Source organism: Heptranchias perlo, chromosome 13, assembly GCF_035084215.1.
Source record: "Heptranchias perlo isolate sHepPer1 chromosome 13, sHepPer1.hap1, whole genome shotgun sequence".
Lineage (NCBI taxonomy): Eukaryota > Metazoa > Chordata > Chondrichthyes > Hexanchiformes > Hexanchidae > Heptranchias > Heptranchias perlo.
In genome coordinates, this window is record NC_090337.1 from 34284347 (window position 1) to 34294362 (window position 10016).

General features: G+C 43.7%; 1 long non-coding RNA gene across 6 annotated transcripts in view; it reads left to right on the top strand.

Annotated features, from left to right (window-relative positions):
• The first annotated feature begins 3018 nt into the window (after positions 1–3018).
• LOC137331484 (uncharacterized) overlaps positions 3019–10016 on the top strand; it is a 38380-nt gene continuing 31382 nt past the window's right edge. For 4 of the 6 annotated variants that reach the window (XR_010965501.1, XR_010965506.1, XR_010965505.1 and 1 more), the window contains exons 1-2: positions 3019–3166; positions 4813–4886. This is a non-coding gene — a long non-coding RNA (uncharacterized lncRNA). Of the gene's footprint in view, positions 3167–4629; positions 4667–4812; positions 4887–10016 lie in introns of those variants that run through there. The other 2 variants (XR_010965498.1, XR_010965503.1) reach the window with 2 other exon arrangements.

Sequence of the window (10016 nt, forward strand, 5' to 3'; positions counted from 1 at the left end):
TGTGTGACTTGGAGGGGAACGTGCAGGTGGTGTTGTTCCCATGTGGCTGCTGCCCTTGTCCTTCTAGATGGTAGAGGTCACGGGTTTGGGAGGTGCTGTCGAAGAAGCCTTGGCGAGTTGCTGCAGTGCATCCTGTGGATGGTGCACACTGCAGCCAGGGTGAGTCGGTGGTGAAGGGAGTCAATGTTTAGGGTGGTGGATGGGGTACCAATCAAGCGGGTTGCTTTGTCCTGGATGGTGTCGAGCTTCTTGAGTGTTGTTGGAGCTGCACTCATCCAGGCAAGTGGAGAGTATTCCATCACACTCTTGACTCGTGCTTTGTAGATGGTGGAAAGGCTTTGGGGAGTCAGGAGGTGAGTCACTCGACGCAGAATACTCAGTCTCTGACCTGCTCTTGTAGCCACAGTATTTATGTGGCTGGTCCAGTTAAGTTTCTGGTCAATGGTGACCCCCAGGATGTTGATGGTGGGGGATTCGGCGATGGTAATGCCATTGAATGTCAAGGGGAGATGGTTAGACTCTCCCTTATTGGAGATGGTCATTGCCTGGCACGAATGTTACTTATCAGCACAAGTCTGGATGTTGTCCAGGCCTTGCTGCACGCGGGCACGGACTGCTTCATTATCTGAGGAGTTGGGAATGGAACTGAACACTATGCAATCATCAGCGAACATCCCCATTTCTGACCTTATGATGGAGGGAAGGTCATTGATGCAGCAGCTGAAGATGGTTGGGCCTAGGATACTGCCCTGAGGAACTCCTGCAGCAATGCCCTGGGGCTGAGATGATTGGCCTCCATAGTATGGCTATGTCAGGCCGTTGCTTGACTAGTCTGTGGGACAGCACTCCCAATTTTGACACAGGTCCCCAGATGTTAGTGAGGAGGACTTTGCAGGGTCAACTGGGCTCGGTTTGCCCTTGTTGTGTCCGGTGCCTAGTGGTCCGATGCTGGGTGGTCCGTCCAGTTTTATTCTTATTATGTCTTTTTGTAGCAGGATTGAACAACTGTGTGGCAGCTGGTCCATTTCAGAGGGCAGTTAAGAATCAACCACATTGCTGTGGGTCTGGAGTAACATATAGGCCAGACTGGGTTGGATGGCAGGTTTCCTGTGTCATTTCTAGGGATTAATAGAAATTAAATCACAGGCTCTGCTGCCTCACATTTGCTATTCATACAAAGTATCAGACTTTTAGTTACCCTGTTTACAATTACTTTTCTTCCCTCTTTAAGTCTGTCCCAATATCCCACACCATTCACCAGACAAGGGGGAGGGCGGGGAGTTATATTTAAATGAAGGCTCAGTAGCAGCTCACCAGTTCCAGGAAAAGCTAGGTGTGAGGTGTTGTTGAACAAATGGAATTTGGGCTTTTTATATTTCGGAGTGGAAGTACTACACTTTTTCTGTCAACTACACAATGCCATAATAAGATAAATCTAACCCAGTTAATCATTGGCCCATCCTCCTCCTCCTCATCATCATAAAGTCATGAAAGGAGTCATCAATAACGCTATCAAGCAACGCCTATCTACCAACAATCTGCTTATCGAGGTTCAATTTATGTGCTGCCAAACACACTTGGCCCAATATCTCATTGCAGCTTTGATCTGGATGTGGATGCAACAGCTGAATGCCAGAGGAGAAGTGAAAGTTCCAGCCATGGACATTAAAGTAGCATTTAACCGAACATGGCACAAGGGAGCCCTAGAAAAACTGAGGTCAATGGGGGTTAAAGGGAAAACTCTCCAGTGGCTGGAGTCATACCTGACACAAAGGAAGAGGACTGTGGTTGTCAGACGCCAGCCTCAGGACAGTGCTACAGTAGTTCCTCGGACCAACCATCTTCAACTGCATCAATGAGCGTCACTCCATCGTAAAGTGAACTTCGTTTTACACGTGGAAAAGTGGGGTTGTTCGCTGACAATTATATAATGTTCTGCTCTATTCACAACTCCTCCAATAATGAAGCACTCCATACCAGCCTACAACAGGACCTGAACAAGATCCTGGTTTGGGCTGACTATTGGCACCACATAATATTTGCGCCACATAAATGCCAAGCAATGACCTTCTCCAACAAGAAAAGGCCCATCCACTCCACTTAATTTTGAAAGGCACATCATCGCCAAGTTCCCCACCAAGCTGACAGGATCCTGCCATCGGAGATGTTAACCTGCTCTCCCAAGCAGATGTCAAGGACACCTGCACAAAACTAGTGGGGTCCTTCTTTATATGGCATCATTCGGACCCAATTGCAATTTTAACTCTGGCACGAGCAGGGTAGCCACTGCAGATTTCCCACTAGGTTGAGCCAGGGCGGAAGGGGATCAGCCCTAGAAGAGGTTGAGAAAGGTAAGTTTCCTCCAGGCCTCACAAGGAAACTTTGGCTTCCCTGCCACAGATAGCCGCACCTTTCCGAACACGAGACCCCCGTGAGATGCCCCCAAAACCCGATCTCGCCACCTATCTACCGTTTCGGGCAATAAGTCGGCCAGCGGGATTTAACTGAGGCCAGGGAATTAAAATAGCCTGGACCTAATTTCTGCCACAGCAAGTGAGCTTTCAACTCACCTTACTACCTACCTGCCCAAAACACGCCTGGAATTAAAATGGGAGCCATTAACTTATTAAACATGCCTCACATCAAGGAGTTTATTTTCACATGAAACACCAAAATTAAATACTTTTCTTATGCTGCCTTTGTACTGGTGTAATACTTTTAAGTATTTTAACAGTGGTCCATGTATGAAGCTGTCGGTACACTGCCTGCTTATATGGCTGCAAAAAGGACTGCAGAGTTCCACAGACCTGCACTCAGATGCAGACCAGGAACTTTCCTTACCTGCCTCCAACTACCACTGAGGTTTTCACTGACACCACTGATAATGAACTATTTTCCAGGGGTAAAGCAAAGTTCAAGGATTCTTAGTTTAATTTTAAACCTAAATGAAAAGAATGATTTACATTGGTGGCATTTATACTACCACCAGGGCAAAGCTAAAATGACATAGAACCAACACTTGAAGGTAGTCTCATTGTTGCTGATACCACCTTGCATGGTAGCTTTCTCGTTTTGGCAGCAGAATACTGAAAATCTTGAGTCAAAAATGCAGTATAGGACATCATTGTTCATATGTGGTGCTGCACACAGTTTGCCAGCTAATCAGGTAAAACAGAGAAACCACTCCTATTCCAATCCATTGTATTAAAAGTAATGTATTTTTTGTTGGTTTCTACGGACAGAATTTTAATCCCCAAGACAGGCGGGTGAGGAGGCAGGTGGGGGGGTTAAAAATGAAAAAATGGGAATGCCGACACCAACCTGCCTCCTATCTACCCACAGGCAATGGGAATCCTGGCAGATGAAAGGAGGTGAGAAGGGTCGAATCCATGAGGTGAGTGCCTTTATTGCACTGCTTGTGGACCAGGAAGAGCAGGAGTGCTTTCCTCCGGCCCATCAAGCTTACCTATGATGTGACCCCCGCGATCAGCCAACGCCCACCCTACTCCTGCAATCGGCCGATCCCCACCTCCCCCCACGATCGGCTGACCCCCACCCCACCCCGATGTTCGACTCCCCCCACCCCCGCGATGTCCCATTCACCCCCCCCGTGATGTCCAACTCCCCCCCACTCCCCCCGCGATATCTGATTCCACCCCCCCCGCGATGCCCAATTCCCCCCACCCCCCCATGATGTTCGATTCACCCTCATCACGATGTCTGACTCCCCTCCCGCGATGTTCGATTCACACACCCCCACCCCCCCCACGATGTCAGATTTACCTGACACCCACTCCCCCAGCTGCTTTCCAGTCCGACAGCCAGCCTGTCAATCTGGCTGGCTGTCGGGCGGGAAACCTGTTGAAAAAATTTAAAACAGGTCCTGCTGCTAATTTCGGCAGGGCCTGCGGGAAACCCTTAATTCTGGGTTTCCCGTCCAAAAACCCTCCCCCCAACCCTTCTCTTTTCCCGGCTCCAAGTTATTATTGGGCCAGATTAGTCTGTCCAGCCATATTAATTACGTGTGCATTAATTTGCTCAACATATGGCAAAGTCTCCTCCTGACGCTCCACAGCTGATCCTTCCCATTCTAAACTCTCCCTCCCCCACCCCCCCATTCCATATTTACAGCATTGATCCTTGATTTACAATGGACCGCCGTTTATCGCAGACAAAATAGTGCTACACCAATTAGTCTTTCATACTGCAACACTGGCTAGCTTTGGCAATTGTTCCTTATCTGGTTGATTAGGCAACACAACCTTACGCTTGGAAACAAAAATCAAAGTGTAACTTCTCACTACTTTATTTACTTTATTAGTTACTGGTGAAATCCATTTCAAAGATACCTGTTTCCAGAACATGTCATTATGTGGTTGACAATTCTGTATTACTTCATGAAATGTTCAACCCATCCTATAATATTAGTCAATTCCCTCTGCACCCTGTTTGGTTTTTTTTTGTTTACTCAGAAAAACAAAATCATTTGTATCGGCAGTAAGTACTCCTGGGCCTCGGGGATGCATTTCATCAACAAAAACAGCTGTTTTCAGAAAGGAATTCCTCACAATAACAAATTCTTAATAAGGTCACTCCTACTCACTCCCTGAAATTGTTTCAATAAAGGGGCTATGACTAGAAATATATGGACATATTTCTTTTCACAGTAAGCTTGCTTGTTGTGCTACGTGATTAAATCATTATTAGTGTGTAAGGAAGTTCTCAGTGCACCAAAGTCACTGTAAAGTTCATCTGTCCAAATATCTGCAGATTTGAAAGGTCCAGGCTCTTCCAACAATTTTTGTTTTACAGTAACAAGCTAGAGTTTGGATAAACACATTTCTGGGCAGTGAACCATGTGAGTAGGTTGTGGTGGAATTTGTGTGGTAAGTAATAAGCACGCACGTTCTTACATGTACTGTCTGCTCAGTAAAAAATGAAAGCAACATTTTTTAAAAATCGGCAGGCTGAAAATTATACATAGTTTCTTACAAAGCCTAACACTGATCTTGTAGCTGCTCTAATGGTTTGTTCATGTGATGTGAATTTTTGATCAAGCAGGCACTCATTTTGAACCATAATACTGTACTTTAAGAACAACAGTTCATATGCGATATACTCCTTTAAGTGTATATCCTGTTTAGTAAATGTTTTTTTTTAAAGCCCTGTCCCTCCTCTCCATTCAATTAACTCTATTGGCTATTCTGGTAAATGTATAATAAACATGGAGCATTCCATTTAGATGAATAGTTTTACAGCTGATGCACGCTGCTCTGTAGATTAAAAGACTCATAAACTTTGCAAATACTAATCTGTTAATTATCCATTTGCTCACTAACAATAGTCTGTCCACTGTAAATGTCATAGTGTAAATTCCAAATATTCTCCAAATCCAGACATTAAATATCTGTTTCATGACTCCTCAATGTGAAAGTATTTAGGTTGCTAGCAGTCTCATAGATTTTATTTTATTTGTGCCATCTCCCCCAAATATTTCAGTGTTTCATATGCACACTGTGTGGTGCTGAGCTGTACAGACCAAGATCACAGGCTTAATCCTGTTTTGTTTTGAGTTAGTGAATATCATCCAGGGCAGCAGTAGGGATATGATAAATATTCTCAGCAATCTGGGCTAAGGAGGGAAAAAACTGGCAAAAAAACCTCCTGATTACTATCCAGTAACAACTATGATAATGAGTTCAAAGAACTTCAAAAAAACTACTTTATGAGAGAAAGAAATGTTAGGAACAAGTGGTTTAATGGCACAGCACATTTGTGTATCAATATGCTCACCACTAGACCATGCATTCCTTACATTTCTTTCTTACTAGCCTGTACTGAAGTGAGCCAGACGTAGATATGTCCAGCCATTAGCTTGAACCAATTATTTATGTTGCACAATGGAAAATGGTGAATGTTGTTGGATTCTTAGTGATGTGCAATAATGAACATTTGGTAAAGGACCAGTGTTTGAAGGTTTTCCCTGATCAGGGGAGAGAGGCTGCCTCATCTCCATCTGTTGGACAGTGTTGTTTACAGCTGTCAAATCTATGCTTCCCTGCTCCTGATCAGTATCCAGCAACCTTATCCTCTCTCACCATCCACCCGTGTATATTTCCAGCAGTTCACATGGTGGGGGAGGATACTCATTGTCCAGCTCACATATGAAAAACATTCACTTTAGAGAGAGAGATAACAAAGAGCCAGTGCTGCCTGTGGAACCATACCTAGCATGAGTCACCATTGCCAGGAGAGGTAATAGGAGAAAATTGGAGAAGAAAAATCAATACATATAAATAAGTTAACACTAATTTGCACTTTGATTCTTGTAAATCATTTATTCCCACAACAGAACATCAATTATCTACACTTCCACCATCCACTGTCTTAAATATCCAAGATAATGGAAGACCAACAGGAGTCAAGGTTGCTCGCATTTTTTTCTTCATTCATCTCTGTTGCTTTGCTCCTAGTGACAAGATCATCTGGTGCTGGAACAGCAGATCTGTTGTCTCAAAACTCTTCTACGTACCTGCCTATGTCTAGTGGCCATTGACCCAAAACAGCTGGCTAAAAATGCTCCTCTAACCACAGGCCCACTACAGAAGATAGTGCTAACACCCGAGCTGGTGTTACTCATAGAATCATAGAAAGGTTAGAGCACGGAAGGAGGCCATTTGGCCTATCAGGTCCACGCCAGCTCCATGCAAGAGCAATGCAGCTAGTCGCACTCCCCTGCCCCATCCTCATAACCCTGCAATTTTTTTCCTTTCAAGTACTTATCCAGTTCCATTTTGAAGGCCATGATAGAATCTGCCTCCACCACTCCCTCGAGCAGTGCATTCCAGATCCTAACCATTCGATGTGTAAAAAAGTTTTTCCTCATGTCATCTTTGCTTCTTTTGCCAATCACCTTAAATCTATGTCCTCTGGTCCTTGACCCTTCCACCAATGGGAACAGTTTTTCTCTATCTATTCTGTCTAGACCCTTCATCATTTTCAATACCTCTATCAAATCTCCTCGCAACCACCTCTGTTCCAAGGAGAATAACCCCAGCTTCTCCAGTCTATCCACGTAACTAAAGTCCTTCATCACTGGAATCATTCTAGTAAATCTCTTCTGCACCCTCTCTAAGGCCTTCACATCTTTCCTAAAGTGCGGTGCCTAGAACTGGACACAATACTCCAACTGTGGCCGAACCAGTGTTTTATAAAGGTTCATCATAACTTCCATACTTTTGTACTCTATGCCTCTATTTATAAAGCCCAGGATCCCCTAAGCTTTTTTAACCGCTTTCTCAACCTGCCCTGCCACCTTCAACGATTCCTGCACATATACCCCCAGATCTCTCTATTCCTGTACCCCTTTTAGAGTTGTGTCCTCTAGTTTATATTGCCTCTCCTCGTTCTTCCTGCCGAAATGTATCACTTTGCATTTTTCTGCGTTAAATTTCATCTGCCACATGTCCGCCCATGCCACCAGCCTGTCTATATCCTCTTGAAGTTTCTCACTATCCCCCTCACTGTTTACTACCCTTCCATGTTTTGTGTCATCTGCAAATTTTGAAATTGTGCCCTTTACACCCAAGTCCAAGTCATTAATATATATCAAGGAAAGCAGTGGTCCCAGCACTGAACCCTGGGAACACCACTGTACACCTCCCTGCAGTCTGAAAAATAACCGTTCACCACTACTTTCTGTTTCCTGTCCCTTAGCCAAATCTGTATCCATGTTGCTACTGCCCCCTTTATTCCATGGGCCACAATCTTGATGATAAGCCTACCATGCAGCACTTTATCAAACGCCTTTTGAAAGTCCATTTACACCACATCAACTGCATTGCCCTCGTACCAAAACATGTGCTGCTCATTTGCACAGCAGTGTGTTTAAACAGGCAAGCTTTGTAATGATTTAAAAGTTACCAGCTCTTCAGCACTGTCATCAGGGGATCATTTTTTGACCAGCTCCCTTTGGGTCTGTGTCAGATCCAGTGGGTGGAGTTTTGAGGTTGCAATTGGCTGCATGAGGGAGTTTTGAGCTGGAAGGTTAGCCAGCAGATCAGTTTTTCCAATGCCAGATAATCTTGATAGCAGCAACAGGAGAGTAATAGAGGGAAAATGCTGCTGGAAAGGACTGATAAAGGCAAGTAAAAAAAAGTATCACATTCAAAATTCAGAACAGCTAGTAGCTGTGTAATTTCGATTTTCTTGATTATCCACCAATTTCCATCATCTGCCAGACAGATTACCTTCCATTGTGATGGATTATTAAGATTACACTGTATTTAGTAATACTAGCCCTATCAATTGATCATCTTATTCTTGCATCCTGTCCTAGAAGACAAGGGAGATGCTGGAAGAATAGATTTAGGACTTATATTCATGTCTCAGACATATTTGGACTTCATAGAGATTTAAGAGTTGTTGAGGGGAAAATATATTTGACATGAAAGAGAAAGCCGAGTATCTTGGAGGCAGCTTTAGCAATGGGGAATATGGGGGAGTTCCATTTTAAACCATAGGAAATACTGAGTCCAAGAATTTAAATAGATGAAGAATAAGGATGGAGTCATCAAAGGCAAGAGATTATATCCATTGCTTAGACTTGTGAGAGACGTGAAGAAACTGTGTCTTTGATGAATTTGTGGTGGGTTAGTGGTGGGACGGGACTTTCACCCACCACTTTGATCCCTCTATAACCACAGCTCATACTCCTGGATCAGGGTTCATTAGGTATGTAGGGTGGGCTTCCTGCACAATCCCCACCACCAAGCGAGAGTCCACCAGGGTAAGGGTGGAACATTCTGGCAGTGCTACAGTGAGACCATTGCTGCAGCATCTAAAGGGTTCTGCAGAGGAGGAATGAAAATTTATTTTAAGCCTTAGCCGAGTTCAAGGCCTAAAAACGTAGGTGTTTGGGGTCTATATGGAGGGAGAGGACGCTACTACTTGGGTCTCTCCCTCCATCCAGCAGTTTAAGGGGCTAACTGCTACTACTCCTGGGACTTCCACCACCTGGCAGTCCTCAGGGTTGGCGGAGACAGTGTTGATAAGGAAGAAAATCCAGCTTGCTGAGCCCCGCCTTCCTATCAGTAGTTACATGGAGTGGGCAGGGAAGGGGCAGCTTCCAGTTGTCCTGACATGAGGAAAGGAAATAGACATTGAGGCAAGAACATAGGCTTCACTGCCTGATTTTCCCTCGGTTTCTGACACTATCCTGATTTTGGGTGCAATTGCAGAAGAAAATCCAGCCCAAGATTTTCATTATCCCATTGGAAGCCATGAAGGAGTTCAAGGTCTAGAGATTCCCCCATTGCACTGTGACAGAACTATAGGATGTGAGCACTGAGGGTATATAACCTGAAGGAAATTGATGAATGTAGAATGCAATTGTCAACTAAAAAGTAGACAAGGTTGGATGATGAGTAGAAATCATTGATAGAAAGAATAAACAGGTTGGGAACTCTGTGTCAATGGAAAAAGAGTCAGACGATAAGCCATCAACTGCAGCAGAGTTAAGAGTGATTTAAGAGAAAACTAGAAATAGTCTGGTTGATGGTAATAAGTCTATTTGATGGTAATTTGTTTAGAGGTACACAGTGCCAGAGGCTTTGGAGATGTCCATAGCATTGACTGATGATTTACTAGGTTGTTCAAGAACACAGTTCCAGAAATGTATAAAAAGAGGCTCAATATTATTTGTTCATATATAGGCAGAATATGAGAACCATATTAAAATGTTAAGTACAGCTAATTCTTGTAATAATTGAATGAGTCATTCTATTTCCCAACAGAAGATTAACGGTGACCTGTATATATCACAGCAGTAGTTTTGCTCTGAGTATTAAGTGGGAAAATCATTGTTTCTCTGATGTATCCTGAATGCTTGTTCAGAACTATTTGCATAAACATTCTATAACATTCAATTATATATATATATTATATTTAATTATATATAATATAATATTCAAGTTCCTGAATGAGTAATGATGCTGTTATTTTTCTTGATAGTTGTA